Genomic DNA, 18,563 nt, shown 5'->3' on the forward strand with positions numbered 1-18,563 from the left:
TATATATTACCCATGAGCTGGTTCTGTTTAAAGCAAGAATTATTACCTCATAAAACCTAACGTGTGCCGCTGATGCAATACATTGTCTGAGGTGTGATCGGATCGCTAGGAAGTTTAGTGTTATTTAATTCTAACCTAACCTAATGAACAAGACCTAACATGACACCTGACTGACCTGTGTCTCTGCCAGAATACAATGGCTGTTATAAAACTTTTCACATTTTTTTCAGAAGTTTTCAATATTCTGTAAGCTGTTAGTTAGTATTAAGATACTAACATAATGTATTAAACCTCCTGTGAAACGTCGCTAATATGTATATTGTATACCACCGTCAGTGTAAGTTTCAGGAGGGATTTTAAGTGTCTTCCACCAAATTGTCTGAGGTGGTGGGCACTTTTTTCCTTATATATATGATGAGTGTATTTACTCATGAGAATATTGTTTACATGAGTTAGTTTACTTTTTACAACTCTTAAGCTGAATTACAATTATTAGATTTAAAACCTCAATTCCACCAACAGTTATAAATACTGTTAATCTTATAGCTCAGTTCAAATTACAGCTACTCTTCCTCGCACTCGGTCTCCTCGCTTTGCGCAGTGCCAGCCGCACGAGCAGCCTCCCGCCCCGGGCCTCCACCACCTGTGGCTTCGCGACGGGCGGCCTCGTGAGCACAGCACATGGCCCTCAGGGCGTCGACACTGCCGATTGAGTCACACGCCTGGTACACTTGTTGCCTCAGTGTCACATCACGGAGGACTCCCATTATCTTCTTAAGCGACAAGTACTCCAACAAATCTGTGCTACGCTGTGGGCACTTAAAGGCACAGTCTGTCGCTTTCTGTGTGCACTTGGTTATGTACTCACTGACACACTCCTGCTCCTGCCTCACCCGAAGAACTCTGCCCACTGCACTGCCTGAGTAGATGGCCGAAGGACGAGCTTTGCGATGGCGTCCAAGGCCGTGGGTGGAGTCAGGTGCTCCACTGGTCCATAGTGAAGCGTGCGTCCAGGGCCCACTGCAGGGCAGGGACGCATTGAGCCTGACGTGTTGCACTGCCTCCTGTGGCGGCCACCTGCACAGAAGCAGCCAGCACTCCATGGACCTCCTCCGTGACTTAAAGGCGGCTGGCGACATCTCCAGCTCGAACTTCTCTGGAGCGGAGGCTGGTGACGGCCGGGGAGGAGTGGTCAGTTAGTAGGTCCAGACTTCCGTTCACTGTGCCATGTAAGATGTCTGGCTAAGGAAATGCAGGGCGTGTGTGCTCGTTTACTGAGTGAGTCAGTAACTGACAAAGGTTCTCCTCGCCGGTGCGGGCAGGCAGAAAACATCTCGTACGTCCAACAGGAACCCCCTTATATGGGCGGTTGCCTACGTCACTATACGTCATTACTACGTCATAACCATTGACTTTACACATAAGGCACTGAGGGTGCACTCTATGATATGGTTACATCCTCATAAGTACATAAGAGTGAATATTCATGAGTATTCTACATGGCTTGGGTTTACATGATTCTCGTCCTTAGCGCCGGTGTTGGGCACGATGAGCCTCTTGGCTGTCTTGACGGCGACCTCGGCCCTTCCGTTGGATTGTGGGTATTGGGCAGAGGACATGCGCACCAACACGCCCCACTTTTTCAGGAACTCCATCATCTCGTCGCTGGCCAGGTTCATGCCGCCATCCGTGGATACTTGCTACGGGGCCCCAGCAGCGGGCGAAGTATCGCCGCAGTTGCGTCTTGATTCTCTGGGACGTGGCGCCGTGTGGGAAGTGAGCTATTTCCAGCCAGCCGGCAAGCCTGTCGGCGTAGGCCATGTACGTGTGTCCTTCGTGCTGGAACATGTCGGCCACCGTCTGCTGGAACGGGTACTCAGGGGGCGGCGGCATCGCCAGCGTTTCAGCGGGCTGCGATGGGGCGCGTGTTTCGCATTCTGTGCACGTGAGCGGTGGTGCCGCAGGTCCCCTCAATCCCCGGCCAGTACACACTGCCTCGCCTCCGCAGCATGGAATCGAGGCCCTGGTGGCTGGCGTGTAGGTTTGCTGCTACCTGCTGTCGGAGAGCTTCGGGATGACGAGGCGCACGTACCCTGGTCAAACATGTATGTCACTACGTCATGCATCACTGCCAGCCTGTCCTCGCCCCATAGAAGGGACGCAGGATGCCACTTTGTGCTTTATGCTGGTGCCAGTCACCCGCCATGACCTTGGCGACTAACATCTGGTACGTCGGGTCGTCGGCGGCCTTCCGCTTGACCTCCTCTTCGTCCACCACGCGTCCCTCCCGATCGGTGCAGGCTATGACTGCGGCGGCGACTGCCCCGATGATATCCTCGTCCGAGTCGAGGTCCGCTGTTGTCGGGGGTGCCCTGAGAGCTGGGTAGCGGGACAGAAAGTCGGCGGCGGTGTTGCTCTTCCCAGGGAGGTATTTGATTTGGAACCGGAAGTGTAGTGTTCGGTCCTTGAGCCTGAAGAGCCTGGGGTTGGCGACACTCGTCAGAGCTATGTCCCCTAGGAGTTTCACGAGAAGGCGGTGGTCGGTCACGACGGTGAGGTTTGGGCATCCCAGCAGGAATAACCTCGCCTTTTGAGGCACCACGCCACAGCCAGAGCCTCCCCCTCCACCCCTGCGTATCCGGCCTCGGCGGTGGTGAGGTGCCGGCTGCTGCACAGGGCCAGGCGCCATCCGCCCTTGCAGCAGTATGGGGCGGAGGCCGATGTGTAACTGCAGTAGTGTTGGATGACGAATCCGATGCCCTCTCGGCACGAGTCGGTGATGGCAGCGGTGGGCGGGTTTTATCGTAATACGTCAGACCGTCCTTGCCAGCTGGCATATAGTGTCCTGGCTTGGCGGAATTTCTACTGAAGCTGGTCGTCCCAGTACACGTGTCTTCCGGTTGGTTTCTTCAGTAACTCCCGGAAGGCGTTCATGATCGGCGCGGTGGCGAGGAAGGGGGCGAGCTGGTTTACGAAGCCATACCACGATCTGATGTCCGTGATGGATGGCTTGCCCGGCATGTGGAAGCCCCTGACGTGGAAGGCTGACGTGGGCGTACGGGCGTGATCTTAAGTGTCTTCCTTTGTGAGAAAATAAGGATATATATTTTTCATGGCGGGCTTGGGGCAGATACTTAGCCCGTAACATAGTTTTCGTTTTCACGGCTAAAATAGATCTTTCCTGCACTAGTCTCATGTACCCACGTGTGCACGGGCGTGGAAGGCTAATGGGAGTAGGTGGAATTCGTAATAGGTCATGTTCGATGTCGAAGAATGGGTAAATGGGGTCAGTAAATTGCGTGGTGATAATTAAAGGGGCGGGGTTAATGGTAATTGGGGGCTAATGAGTAGGTGAAACTCGAAAATAGGTCATGTGAGGTGTCAAATACTGGGTAAATGGGGTCAGTAAATTGCGTGGTGATAATCAGAGGGCGGGGTGAATGGTAATGGGGGTGCCATTGGTGTAGATGGAATTCGTAATTTGGTCATGTTCGGTGTCGAATAATGGGTAAATGGGGTCAGTAAATTGCGTGGTGATAATTAAAGGTGGGGCTAATGTTAATGGAGGGGCTAATGGAGTACGTGAAACTCGAAAATGGGTCATGTGAGGTGTCAAATACTGGTTAATGGGGTCAGTAAATTGCATGGTGATAATCAGAGGGCAGGGTTGATAGTAATGGAGGGGCTAATGGGAGTAGGTGGAATTCGCAATTTGGTCATGTTCGGTGTCGAATAATGGGGAGATGGGGACAGTAAATTACGTGCTGATAATTATAAGGGGCGGGGGTTAATGGTAATGGGGGGGCTAATGGGAGTATGTGGAATTCATAATTAGGTCATGTTCGGTGTCGAGTAATGGGTAAATGGGGTCAGTAAATTGCGTGGTGATAATTAAAGGGTGCGGGGATTTATGGTAATGGAGGGGGGCCCAATGGGTGCAAGTGAAACTCGAAAATAGGTCATGTTCGGTGTCGAATGATGGGTAAATGGGTCAGTAAATTGCGTGGTGATAATTAAAAAGGCGGGGTTAATGGTAATGGGGGGCCATTGGGAGTAGGTGGAATTCGTAATTAGGTCATGTTCGGTGGCGAATAAGGGGTAAATAGGGTCAGTAAATTGCGTGCTGATAATTAAAAGGGGCGGGGGTTAACGGTAATGGGGGGGGGCTAATGGGAGTAGGTGTAATTCGTAATTACCACGGCCTGATCATGTGCTAGACTCATGATATGTATTCACCAAGGCCTGATCATGTACTAGACTCGTGATATGGATTCACCATGGCCCGATCATGTGCTAGACTCGTGGTATGAGTTCACCATGGCCTGATCATGTGCTGGACTCGTGATGTGTTCACCACGGCCTGATCATGTGCTAGACTCGTGATATGGATTCACCATGACCCGATCATGTGCTGGACTCGTGGTATAAGTTCACCACGGCCTGATCATGTGCTGGACTCTTTTATTCTGTTGTATTCTGTTGTATTCTCTTTTATTCTGTTGTATTCTGTTGTATTCTCTTTTATTCTGTTGTATTCTGTTGTATTCTGTTGTATTCTCTTTTATTCTGTTGTATTCTGTTGTATTCTCTTTTATTCTGTTGTATTCTGTTGTATTCTCTTTTATTCTGTTGTATTCTCTTTTATTCTGTTGTATTCTGTTCTATTATCTTTTATTCTGTTGTATTCTGTTGTATTCTTGTATTATGTTGTAGTCTGTTGTATTATCTTTTATTCTGTTGTATTCTCTTTTATTCTGTTGTATTCTGTTGTATTATCTTGTATTCTGTTGTATTCTGATGTATTTTCTTCTATTCTGTTGTATTCTCTTTTATTCTGTTGTATTCTGTTGTATTCTCTTTTATTCTGTTGTATTCTGTTGTATTCTCTTTTATTCTGTTGTATTCTGTTGTATTATCTTTTATTCTGTTGTATTCTGTTGTATTCTCTTTTATTCTGTTGTATTCTGTTGCATTCTCTTTTATTCTGTTGTATTCTGTTGTATTCTCTTTTATTCTGTTGTATTCTGTTGTATTCTCTTTTATTCTGTTGTATTCTCTTTTATTCTGTTGTATTCTGATGTATTCTTTACTATTCTCTTAAATTCAGTTTTATTCTGTTGTATTCTCTTTTATTCTGTTGTATTCTGTTGTATTCTCTTTTATTCTCTTTTATTCTGTTGTATTCTGTTGTATTCTCTTTTATTCTGTTGTATTCTGTTGTATTCTCTTTTATTCTGTTGTATTCTGTTGTATTCTGTTGTATTCTGTTGTATTCTGTTGTATTCTGTTGTATTCTGTTGTATTCTCTTTTATTCTGTTGTATTCTCTTTTATTCTGTTTTATTCTGTTGTATTCTGTTGTATTCTCTTTTATTCTGTTGTATTCTGTTGTATTCTCTTTTATTCTGTTGTATTCTGTTGTATTCTCTTTTATTCTGTTGTATTCTGTTGTATTTTTTTATTTTGTTGTATTCTGTTGTATTCTCTTTTATTCTGTTGTATTCTGTTGTATTCTCTTTATTCTGTTGTATTCTGTTGTATTCTCTTTTATTCTGTTGTATTCTGTTGTATTCTCTTTTATTCTGTTGTATTCTGTTGTATTCTCTTTTATTCTGTTGTATTCTGTTGTATTCTCTTTTATTCTGTTGTATTCTGTTGTATTCTCTTTTATTCTGTTGTATTCTGTTGTATTCTGTTGTATTCTGTTGTATTCTCTTTTATTCTGTTGTATTCTCTTTTATTCTGTTGTATTCTCTTTTATTCTGTTGTATTCTGTTGTATTATCTTTTATTCTGTTGTATTCTCTTTTATTCTGTTGTATTATCTTTTATTCTGTTGTATTCTGTTTTATTCTGTTGTATTCTCTTTATTCTGTTTATTCTGTTGTATTCTGTTGTATTCTTTTATTCTGTTGTATTCTGTATTCTCTTTTATTCTGTTGTATTATGTTGTTTTCTCTTGTATTCTGTTGTATTCTGTTGTATTCTCTTTTATTCTGTTGTATTCTGTTGTATTCTCTTTTATTCTGTTGTATTCTGTTGTATTCTGTTGTATTATCTTTTATTCTGTTGTATTCTGTTGTATTCTGTTGTATTCTCTTTTATTCTGTTGTATTCTGTTGTATTCTCTTTTATTCTGTTGTATTCTGTTGTATTCTCTTTTATTCTGTTGTATTCTGTTGTATTATCTTTTATTCTGTTGTATTCTGTTGTATTCTGTTGTATTATCTTTTATTCTGTTGTATTCTGTTGTATTCTGTTGTATTCTCTTTTATTCTGTTGTATTATCTTTTATTCTGTTGTATTCTCTTTTATTCTGTTGTATTCTGTTGTATTATCTTTTATTCTGTTGTATTCTGTTGTATTCTGTTGTATTCTGTTGTATTCTGTTGTATTCTCTTTTATTCTGTTGTATTCTGTTGTATTCTCTTTTATTCTGTTGTATTCTGTTTTATTTACTTTTATTCTGTTGTATTCTGTTGTATTCTCTTTTATTCTGTTGTATTCTGTTGTATTCTGTTGTATTATCTTTTATTCTGTTGTATTCTGTTGTATTCTCTTTTATTCTGTTGTATTCTGTTGTATTCTCTTTTATTCTGTTGTATTCTCTTTTATTCTGTTGTATTCTGTTGTATTATCTTTTATTCTGTTGTATTCTGTTGTATTCTCTTTTATTCTGTTGTATTCTGTTGTATTCTCTTTTATTCTGTTGTATTCTCTTTTATTCTGTTGTATTCTGTTGTATTCTCTTTTATTCTGTTGTATTCTGTTGTATTCTCTTTTATTCTGTTGTATTCTGTTGTATTCTCTTTTATTCTGTTGTATTCTGTTGTATTATCTTTTATTCTGTTGTATTCTCTTTTATTCTGTTGTATTCTGTTGTATTCTCTTTTATTCTGTTGTATTCTCTTTTATTCTGTTGTATTCTGTTGTATTATCTTTTATTCTGTTGTATTCTGTTGTATTCTGTTGTATTATCTTTTATTCTGTTGTATTCTCTTTTATTCTGTTGTATTATCTTTTATTCTGTTGTATTCTGTTGTATTCTCTTTTATTCTGTTGTATTCTCTTTTATTCTGTTGTATTCTGTTGTATTCTCTTTTATTCTGTTGTATTCTGTTGTATTCTGTTGTATTATCTTTTATTCTGTTGTATTCTGTTGTATTCTCTTTTATTCTGTTGTATTCTGTTGTATTCTCTTTTATTCTGTTGTATTCTCTTTTATTCTGTTGTATTCTGTTGTATTCTGTTGTATTCTGTTGTATTCTCTTTTATTCTGTTGTATTCTGTTGTATTCTCTTTTATTCTGTTGTATTCTGTTGTATTATCTTTTATTCTGTTGTATTCTCTTTTATTCTGTTGTATTCTGTTGTATTCTCTTTTATTCTGTTGTATTCTCTTTTATTCTGTTGTATTATCTTTTATTCTGTTGTATTCTGTTGTATTATCTTTTATTCTGTTGTATTCTGTTGTATTATCTTTTATTCTGTTGTATTATCTTTTATTCTGTTGTATTCTGTTGTATTCTCTTTTATTCTGTTGTATTCTCTTTTATTCTGTTGTATTCTGTTGTATTCTCTTTTATTCTGTTGTATTCTGTTGTATTCTGTTGTATTATCTTTTATTCTGTTGTATTCTGTTGTATTCTGTTGTATTCTCTTTTATTCTGTTGTATTCTGTTGTATTCTCTTTTATTCTGTTGTATTCTGTTGTATTCTCTTTTATTCTGTTGTATTCTTTTATTCTGTTGTATTCTCTTTTATTCTGTTGTATTCTCTTTTATTCTGTTGTATTCTGTTTTATTCTCTTTTATTCTTTTGTATTCTCTTTTTATTCTGTTGTATTTTCTTTTATTCTGTTGTATTCTCTTTTATTCTGTTGTATTCTGTTGTATTCTCTTTTATTCTGTTGTATTCTGTTGTATTCTGTTGTATTCTCTTTTATTCTGTTGTATTCTGTTGTATTCTCTTTTATTCTGTTGTATTCTGTTGTATTCTCTTTTATTCTGTTGTATTCTGTTGTATTCTCTTTTATTCTGTTGTATTCTGTTGTATTCTCTTATTCTGTTGTATTCTGTTGTATTATCTTTTATTCTGTTGTATTCTGTTGTATTCTCTTTTATTCTGTTGTATTCTGTTGTATTATCTTTTATTCTGTTGTATTCTGTTGTATTATCTTTTATTCTGTTGTATTCTGTTGTATTCTCTTTTATTCTGTTGTATTCTGTTGTATTCTGTTGTATTCTCTTTTATTCTGTTGTATTCTGTTGTATTATCTTTTATTCTGTTGTATTCTGTTGTATTCTCTTTTATTCTGTTGTATTCTGTTGTATTCTCTTTTATTCTGTTGTATTCTGTTGTATTCTCTTTTATTCTGTTGTATTCTGTTGTATTCTGTTGTATTCTCTTTTATTCTGTTGTATTCTGTTGTATTATCTTTTATTCTGTTGTATTCTCTTTTATTCTGTTGTATTCTGTTGTATTCTCTTTATTCTGTTGTATTCTGTTGTATTCTTTTATTCTGTTGTATTCTCTTTATTCTGTTGTATTCTGTTGTATTCTCTTTTATTCTGTTGTATTCTGTTGTATTCTTTTATTCTGTTGTATTCTGTTGTATTATCTTTTATTCTGTTGTATTCTGTTGTATTCTTTTGTATTCTGTTGTATTGTATTTTATTCTTTTGTATTCTGTTGTATTCTCTTTTATTCTGTTGTATTCTGTTGTATTCTCTTTTATTCTGTTGTATTCTGTTTATTCTGTTGTATTCTGTTGTATTCTTTTATTCTGTTGTATTATCTTTTTATTCTGTTGTATTCTGTTGTATTCTCTTTTATTCGGTTGTATTCTGTTGTATTCTGTTGTATTCTCTTTTAATCTGTTGTTTTCTTTTATTCTGTTGTATTCTGTTGTATTCTGTTGTATTCTCTTTTATTCTGTTGTATTCTGTTGTATTCTCTTTATTCTGTTGTATTCTGTTGTATTTCTTTATTCTGGTGTATTCTGTTGTATTCTGTTGTATTCTCTTTTATTCTGTTGTATTCTGTTCTATTCTCTTTTATTCTGTTGTATTCTGTTGGTATTCTCTTTTATTCTGTTGTATTCTGTTGTATTCTCTTTTATTCTGTTGTATTCTGTTGTATTATCTTTTATTCTGTTGTATTCTGTTGTATTCTCTTTTATTCTGTTGTATTCTGTTGTATTATCTTTTATTCTGTTGTATTCTGTTGTATTCTGTTGTATTCTCTTTTATTCTGTTGTATTCTGTTGTATTCTCTTTTATTCTGTTGTATTCTGTTGTATTCTGTTGTATTCTCTTTTATTCTGTTGTATTCTGTTGTATTATCTTTTATTCTGTTGTATTCTGTTGTATTCTCTTTTATTCTGTTGTATTCTGTTGTATTCTCTTTTATTCTGTTGTATCCTTTAGTATTCTGTTGTATTCTGTTGTATTCTCTTTTATTCTGTTGTATTCTGTTGTATTCTGTTGTATTCTCTTTTATTCTGTTGTATTCTGTTGTATTCTCTTTTATTCTGTTGTATTCTGTTGTATTATCTTTTATTCTGTTGTATTCTGTTGTATTCTCTTTTATTCTGTTGTATTCTGTTGTATTATCTTTTATTCTGTTGTATTCTCTTTTATTCTGTTGTATTCTCTTTTATTCTGTTGTATTCTGTTGTATTCTCTTTTATTCTGTTGTATTCTCTTTTATTCTGTTGTATTCTGTTGTATTCTGTTGTATTCTGTTGTATTCTCTTTTATTCTGTTGTATTCTGTTGTATTCTCTTTTATTCTGTTGTATTCTGTTGTATTCTCTTTTATTCTGTTGTATTCTGTTGTATTCTCTTTTATTCTGTTGTATTCTGTTGTATTCTCTTTTATTCTGTTGTATTCTGTTGTATTCTCTTTATTCTGTTGTATTCTGTTGTATTCTGTTGTATTCTCTTTTATTCTGTTGTATTCTGTTGTATTCTCTTTTATTCTGTTGTATTCTGTTGTATTCTCTTTTATTCTGTTGTATTCTGTTGTATTCTCTTTTATTCTGTTGTATTCTGTTGTATTCTCTTTTATTCTGTTGTATTCTGTTGTATTCTCTTTTATTCTGTTGTATTCTCTTTTATTCTGTTGTATTCTGTTGTATTCTCTTTATTCTGTTGTATTCTTTTATTCTGTTGTATTCTGTTGTATTATCTTTTATTCTGTTGTATTCTGTTGTATTCTCTTTTATTCTGTTGTATTCTGTTGTATCTTTTATTCTGTTGTATTCTCTTTTATTCTGTTGTATTCTGTTGTATTATCTTTATTCTGTTGTATTCTGTTGTATTCTGTTGTATTCTTTTATTCTGTTGTATTCTGTTGTATTCTGTTGTATTATCTTTATTCTGTTGTATTCTGTTGTATTCTCTTTTATTCTGTTGTATTCTGTTGTATTCTCTTTATTCTGTTGTATTCTGTTGTATTCTCTTTTATTCTGTTGTATTCTGTTGTATTATCTTTTATTCTGTTGGGTTCTCTTTTATTCTGTTGTATTCTGTTGTATTCTCTTTATTCTGTTGTATTCTGTTGTATTCTCTTTATTCTGTTGTATTCTGTTGTATTCTCTTTTATTCTGTTGTATTCTGTTGTATTATCTTTTATTCTGTTGTATTCTGTTGTATTCTGTTGTATTCTCTTTTATTCTGTTGTATTCTGTTGTATTCTGTTGTATTCTCTTTTATTCTGTTGTATTCTGTTGTATTCTCTTTTATTCTGTTGTATTCTGTTGTATTATCTTTATTCTGTTGTATTCTGTTGTATTCTTTTATTCTGTTGTATTCTGTTTATTCTGTTGTATTCTGTTGTATTCTTTTATTCTGTTGTATTCTGTTGTATTCTCTCTTATTCTGTTGTATTCTGTTGTATTCTCTTTTATTCTGTTGTATTCTGTTGTATTCTCTTTTATTCTGTTGTATTCTGTTGTATTCTCTTTTATTCTGTTGTATTCTGTTGTATTAGCTTTTATTCTGTTGTATTCTGTTGTATTCTCTTTTATTCTGTTGTATTCTGTTGTATTCTCTTTTATTCTGTTGTATTCTGTTGTATTCTGTTGTATTCTCTTTTATTCTGTTGTATTCTGTTGTATTCTCTTTTATTCTGTTGTATTCTGTTGTATTCTCTTTTATTCTGTTGTATTCTGTTGTATTATCTTTTATTCTGTTGTATTCTGTTGTATTCTCTTGTATTCTGTTGTATTCTCTTTTATTCTGTTGTATTCTGTTGTATTCTCTTTTATTCTGTTGTATTCTGTTGTATTCTCTTTTATTCTGTTGTATTCTGTTGTATTCTCTTTTATTCTGTTGTATTCTGTTGTATTCTCTTTTATTCTGTTGTATTCTGTTGTATTCTTTTTTATTCTGTTGTATTCTGTTGTATTCTCTTTTATTCTGTTGTATTCTGTTGTATTCTCTTTTATTCTGTTGTATTCTGTTGTATTCTGTTGTATTCTCTTTTATTCTGTTGTATTCTGTTGTATTCTCTTTAATCTGTTGTATTCTGTTGTATTATCTTTTATTCTGTTGTATTCTCTTTTATTCTTTTGTATTCTGTTGTATTCTGTTGTATCTTTTATTCTGTTGTATTCTGTTGTATTCTCTTCTTTTATTCTGTTGTATTCTGTTGTATTCTCTTTTATTCTGTTGTATTCTGTTGTATTCTCTTTATTCTGTTGTATTCTGTTGTATTCTCTTTTATTCTGTTGTATTCTGTTGTATTCTCTTTTATTCTGTTGTATTCTGTTGTATTATCTTTTATTCTGTTGTATTCTGTTGTATTCTCTTTTATTCTGTTGTATTCTGTTGTATTCTCTTTATTCTTCTGTTGTATTCTCTTATTCTGTTGTATTCTGTTGTATTCTCTTTTATTCTGTTGTATTCTGTTGTATTATCTTTATTCTGTTGTATTCTGTTGTATTCTGTTGTATTCTGTTGTATTCTGTTGTATTCTCTTTATTCTGTTGTATTCTCTTTTATTCTGTTGTATTCTGTTGTATTCTCTTTATTCTGTTGTATTCTCTTTTATTCTGTTGTATTCTGTTGTATTCTCTTTATTCTGTTGTATTCTGTTGTATTCTCTTTATTCTGTTGTATTCTCTTTTATTCTGTTGTATTCTGTTGTATTCTCTTTTATTCTGTTGTATTCTGTTGTATTCTCTTTTATTCTGTTGTATTCTCTTTTATTCTGTTGTATTCTGTTGTATTCTCTTTTATTCTGTTGTATTCTGTTGTATTCTCTTTTATTCTGTTGTATTCTGTTGTATTCTGTTTTATTCTGTTGTATTATCTTTATTCTGTTGTATTCTGTTGTATTCTGTTATTCTCTTTTATTCTGTTGTATTCTGTTGTATTCTCTTTTATTCTGTTGTATTCTGTTGTATTATCTTTTATTCTCTTTTATTCTGTTGTATTCTCTTTAATTCTGTTGTATTCTATTATATTCTCTTTTATTCTGTTGTATTCTGTTATATTATCTTTTATTCTGTTGTATTCTGTTGTATTATCTTTTATTCTGTTGTATTCTCTTTTATTCTGTTGTATTCTCTTTTATTCTGTTGTATTCTGTTGTATTCTCTTTTATTCTGTTGTATTCTGTTGTATTATCTTTTATTCTGTTGTATTCTCTTTTATTCTGTTGTATTCTGTTGTATTCTCTTTTATTCTGTTGTATTCTGTTGTATTCTCTTTTATTCTGTTGTATTCTGTTGTATTCTCTTTTATTCTGTTGTATTCTGTTGTATTCTCTTTTATTCTGTTGTATTCTGTTGTATTCTCTTTTATTCTGTTGTATTCTGTTGTATTATCTTTTATTCTGTTGTATTCTGTTGTATTCTCTTTTATTCTGTTGTATTCTCTTTTATTCTGTTGTATTCTCTTTTTTTCTGTTGTATTCTGTTGTATTCTCTTTTATTCTGTTGTATTCTGTTGTATTCTCTTTTATTCTGTTGTATTCTGTTGTATTCTCTTTTATTCTGTTGTATTCTGTTGTATTCTCTTTTATTCTGTTGTATTCTCTTTTATTCTGTTGTATTCTGTTGTATTCTCTTATTCTGTTGTATTCTGTTGTATTCTCTTTTATTCTGTTGTATTCTGTTGTATTCTCTTTTATTCTGTTGTATTCTGTTGTATTCTCTTTTATTCTGTTGTATTCTGTTGTATTCTCTTTTATTCTGTTGTATTCTGTTGTATTATCTTTTATTCTGTTGTATTCTGTTGTATTCTCTTTTATTCTGTTGTATTCTGTTGTATTCTCTTTTATTCTGTTGTATTCTGTTGTATTCTCTTTTATTCTGTTGTATTCTGTTGTATTCTCTTTTATTCTGTTGTATTCTGTTGTATTCTCTTTTTATTCTGTTGTATTCTGTTGTATTCTCTTTTATTCTGTTGTATTCTCTTTATTCTGTTGTATTCTGTTGTATTCTTTTATTCTGTTGTATTCTGTTGTATTCTTTATTCTGTTGTATTCTCTTTTATTCTGTTGTATTCTGTTGTATTCTCTTTTATTCTGTTGTATTCTGTTGTATTCTCTTTTATTCTGTTGTATTCTCTTTTATTCTGTTGTATTCTGTTGTATTCTCTTTTATTCTGTTGTATTCTCTTATTCTGTTGTATTCTGTTTATTCTGTTGTATTCTGTTGTATTCTGTTGTATTCTCTTTTATTCTGTTGTATTCTGTTGTATTCTCTTTATTCTGTTGTATTCTGTTGTATTCTGTTGTATTCTCTTTTATTCTGTTGTATTCTCTTTTATTCTGTTGTATTCTGTTGTATTATCTTTTATTCTGTTGTATTCTGTTGTATTCTCTTTTATTCTGTTGTATTCTGTTGTATTCTCTTTTATTCTGTTGTATTCTGTTGTATTCTCTTTATTCTGTTGTATTCTGTTGTATTCTCTTTTATTCTGTTGTATTCTGTTGTATTCTCTTTTATTCTGTTGTATTCTGTTGTATTCTCTTTTATTCTGTTGTATTCTCTTTTGTATTCTGTTGTATTCTCTTTTATTCTGTTGTATTCTGTTGTATTCTCTTTATTCTGTTGTATTCTCTTTTATTCTGTTGTATTCTGTTGTATTCTTTTATTCTGTTGTATTCTGTTGTAGTCTCTTTTATTCTGTTGTATTCTCTTTATTCTGTTGTATTCTGTTGTATTCTCTTTTATTCTGTTGTATTCTGTTGTATTCTCTTTTATTCTGTTGTATTCTGTTGTATTCTCTTTTATTCTGTTGTATTCTGTTGTATTCTGTTGTATTCTTTTATTCTGTTGTATTCTGTTGTATTCTCTTTTATTCTGTTGTATTCTGTCGTATTCTCTTTTATTCTGTTGTATTATTCTTTATTCTGTTGTATTCTCTTTTTATTCTGTTGTATTCTGTTGTATTCTGTTGTATTATCTTTTGTATTCTGTTGTATTCTCTTATTCTGTTGTATTCTGTTGTATTCTCTTTATTCTGTTGTATTCTGTTGTATTCTTTTATTCTGTTGTATTCTGTTGTATTCTCTTTTATTCTGTTGTATTCTGTTGTATTCTCTTTTATTCTGTTGTATTCTCTTTTATTCTGTTTTATTCTGTTGTATTCTCTTTTATTATGTTTTATTCTGTTGTATTCTTTTTTATTATGTTGTATTCTCTTTTTATTCTGTTGTATTCTGTTGTATTCTCTATTATTCTGTTGTATTCTGTTGTATTCTCTTTTATTCTGTTGTATTCTCTTTTATTCTGTTTTATTATGTTGTATTATCTATTATTCTGATTTATTATGTTGTATTCTCTTTATTCTGTTGTATTCTGTTGTATTCTGTTGTATTCTTTATTCTGTTGTATTCTATTCTGTTGTATTCTCTTTTATTCTGTTGTATTCTGTTGTATTCTCTTTTATTCTGTTGTATTCTGTTGTATTCTCTTTTATTCTGTTGTATTCTGTTATATTATCTTTTATTCTGTTGTATTCTGTTGTATTCTGTTGTATTATCTTTTATTCTGTTGTATTCTGTTGTATTCTCTTTTATTCTGTTGTATTCTGTTGTATTATCTTTTATTCTGTTGTATTCTGTTGTATTCTTTTATTCTGTTGTATTCTTGTATTCTGTTGTATTCTGTTGTATTCTGTTGTATTCTGTTGTATTCTGTTGTATTCTGTTATTCTGTTGTATTCTGTTGTATTCTTTTATTCTGTTGTATTCTGTTGTATTCTCTTTCTTTATTCTGTTGTATTCTGTTGTATTCTCTTTTATTCTGTTGTATTATCTTTTTTCTGTTGTATTCTGTTGTATTTCTTTTATTCTGTTGTATTCTGTTGTATTCTGTTGTATTCTGTTGTATTCTTTTATTCTGTTGTATTCTGTTGTATTATCTTTTATTCTGTTGTATTCTGTTGTATTCTGTTGTTCTTTTATTCTGTTGTATTCTGTTGTATTCTCTTTTATTCTGTTGTATTCTGTTGTATTCTCTTTATTCTGTTGTATTCTGTTGTATTCTCTTTTATTCTGTTGTATTCTTTTATTCTGTTGTATTCTGTTGTATTATCTTTTATTCTGTTGTATTCTGTTGTATTCTCTTTTATTCTGTTGTATTCTGTTGTATTATCTTTTATTCTGTTGTATTCTGTTGTATTCTGTTGTATTCTCTTTTATTCTGTTGTATTCTGTTGTATTCTCTTTTATTCTGTTGTATTCTGTTGTATTATCTTTTATTCTGTTGTATTCTCTTTTATTCTGTTGTATTCTGTTGTATTCTCTTTTATTCTGTTGTATTCTGTTGTATTCTCTTTTATTCTGTTGTATTCTGTTGTATTCTCTTTTTAATTCTGTTGTATTCTGTTGAATTCTCTTTTATTCTGTTGTATTCTGTTTTATTCTGTTGTATTCTGTTGTATTATCTTTTATTCTGTTGTATTCTCTTTTATTCTGTTGTATTCTGTTGTATTCTCTTTTATTCTGTTGTATTCTGTTGTATTCTCTTTTATTCTGTTGTATTCTGTTGTATTCTCTTTTATTCTGTTGTATTCTGTTGTATTCTGTTGTATTCTTTAGTCTGTTGTATTCTGTTGTATTCTCTTTTATTCTGTTGTATTCTGTTGTATTATCTTTTATTCTGTTGTATTCTGTTGTATTCTCTTTTATTCTGTTGTATTCTGTTGTATTCTCTTTTATTCTGTTGTATTCTGTTGTATTCTCTTTTATTCTGTTGTATTCTCTTTTATTCTGTTGTATTCTGTTGTATTCTCTTTTATTCTGTTGTATTCTGTTGTATTCTCTTTTATTCTGTTGTATTCTGTTGTATTATCTTTTATTCTGTTGTATTCTGTTGTATTCTCTTTTATTCTGTTGTATTCTGTTGTATTCTCTTTTATTCTGTTGTATTCTGTTGTATTCTCTTTTATTCTGTTGTATTCTGTTGTATTCTCTTTTATTCTGTTGTATTCTGTTGTATTCTCTTTTATTCTGTTGTATTCTGTTGTATTCTTTTTATTCTGTTGTATTCTGTTGTATTCTCTTTATTCTGTTGTATTCTGTTGTATTCTCTTTTATTCTGTTGTATTCTCTTTAATTCTGTTGTATTCTGTTGTATTCTCTTTTATTCTGTATTCTGTTGTATTCTGTTGTATTCTCTTTTATTCTGTTGTATTATCTTTTATTCTGTTGTATTCTGTTGTATTCTCTTTTATTCTGTTGTATTCTGTTGTATTCTCTTTTATTCTCTTTTATTCTGTTGTATTCTCGTTTATTCTGTTGTATTCTCTTATTTTGTTGTATTCTGTTGTATTCTCTTTTATTCTGTTGTATTCTGTTGTATTCTCTTTTATTCTGTTGTATTCTGTTGTATTATCTTTTATTCTGTTGTATTCTGTTGTATTCTCTTTTATTCTGTTGTATTCTGTTGTATTCTCTTTTATTCTGTTGTATTCTGTTGTATTCTCTTTTATTCTGTTGTATTCTGTTTTATTCTGTTGTATTCTGTTGTATTCTCTTTTATTCTGTTGTATTCTGTTGTATTCTCTTTTATTCTGTTGTATTCTGTTGTATTCTCTTTTATTCTGTTGTATTCTGTTGTATTATCTTTTATTCTGTTGTATTCTGTTGTATTCTCTTTTATTCTGTTGTATTCTCTTTTATTCTGTTGTATTCTGTTGTATTATCTTTGATTCTGTTGTATTCTGTTGTATTCTCTTTTATTCTGTTGTATTCTGTTGTATTCTCTTTTATTCTGTTGTATTCTGTTGTATTCTCTTTTATTCTGTTGTATTCTGTTGTATTATCTTTTATTCTGTTGTATTTCTGTTATTCTGTTGTATTCTGTTGTATTCTGTTGTATTCTCTTTTATTCTGTTGTATTCTGTTGTATTCTCTTTTATTCTGTTGCATTCTGTTGTATTCTGTTGTATTCTCTTTTATTCCGTTGTATTATCTTTTATTCTGTTGTATTCTTTTGTATTCTGTTGTATTCTCTTTTATTCTGTTGTATTCTGTTGTATTCTCTTTTATTCTGTTGTATTTTGTTGTATTCTCTTTTATTCTGTTGTATTCTGTTGTATTTTTTATTCTGTTGTATTCTGTTGTATTCTCTTTTATTCTGTTGTATTCTGTTGTATTCTCTTTTATTCTGTTGTATTCTGTTGTATTCTCTATTATTCTGTTGTATTCTGTTGTATTATCTTTTATTCTGTTGTATTCTCTTTTATTCTGTTGTATTCTGTTGTATTCTCATTTATTCTGTTGTATTCTCTTTTATTCTGTTGTATTCTCTTTTATTCTGTTGTATTCTGTTGTATTCTCTTTTATTCTGTTGTATTCTGTTGTATTATCTTTTATTCTGTTGTATTCTCTTTTATTCTGTTGTATTCTGTTGTATTCTCTTTTATTCTGTTGTATTCTGTTGTATTATTTTTTATTCTGTTGTATTCTGTTGTATTCTGTTTTATTCTGTTGTATTCTGTTGTATTCTCTTTTATTCTGTTGTATTCTGTTGTATTATCTTTTATTCTGTTGTATTCTGTTGTATTCTGTTGTATTCTCTTTTATTCTGTTGTATTCTGTTGTATTATCTTTTATTCTGTTGTATTCTGTTGTATTCTCTTTTATTCTGTTGTATTCTGTTGTATTATCTTTTATTCTGTTGTATTCTGTTGTATTCTCTTTTATTCTGTTGTATTCTGTTGTATTCTGTTGCATTCTGTTGTATTCTGTTGTATTCTCTATTATTCTGCTGTATTCTGTTGTATTCTCTTTTATTCTGTTGTATTCTGTTGTATTCTCTTTTATTCTGTTGTATTCTGTTGTATTCTCTTTTATTCTGTTGTATTCTGTTGTATTCTCTTTTATTCTGTTGTATTCTGTTGTATTCTTTTATTCTGTTGTATTCTCTTTATTCTGTTGTATTCTGTTGTATTCTCTTTATTCTGTTGTATTCTGTTGTATTATCTTTTATTCTGTTGTATTCTCTTTTATTCTGTTGTATTCTGTTGTATAACTGATTTTCATGTTTTGGGGGGAATTTCACGCAAGTTTTCCAGGCCGATATTACCCTTAATATTGAGTGTA

At 32.2% G+C, this 18,563-nt stretch overlaps 1 protein-coding gene across 1 annotated transcript in view; it reads left to right on the forward strand.

Annotated features, from left to right (window-relative positions):
* The window catches only part of LOC126991913 (uncharacterized), a 125,127-nt gene that overhangs the window by 96,601 nt on the left and 9,963 nt on the right, over positions 1-18,563 (forward strand). The gene's annotated exons all lie outside the window — the stretch shown is intronic.

This window comes from Eriocheir sinensis, unplaced genomic scaffold (assembly GCF_024679095.1).
Source record: "Eriocheir sinensis breed Jianghai 21 unplaced genomic scaffold, ASM2467909v1 Scaffold361, whole genome shotgun sequence".
In the NCBI taxonomy this organism is placed as follows: domain Eukaryota; kingdom Metazoa; phylum Arthropoda; class Malacostraca; order Decapoda; family Varunidae; genus Eriocheir; species Eriocheir sinensis.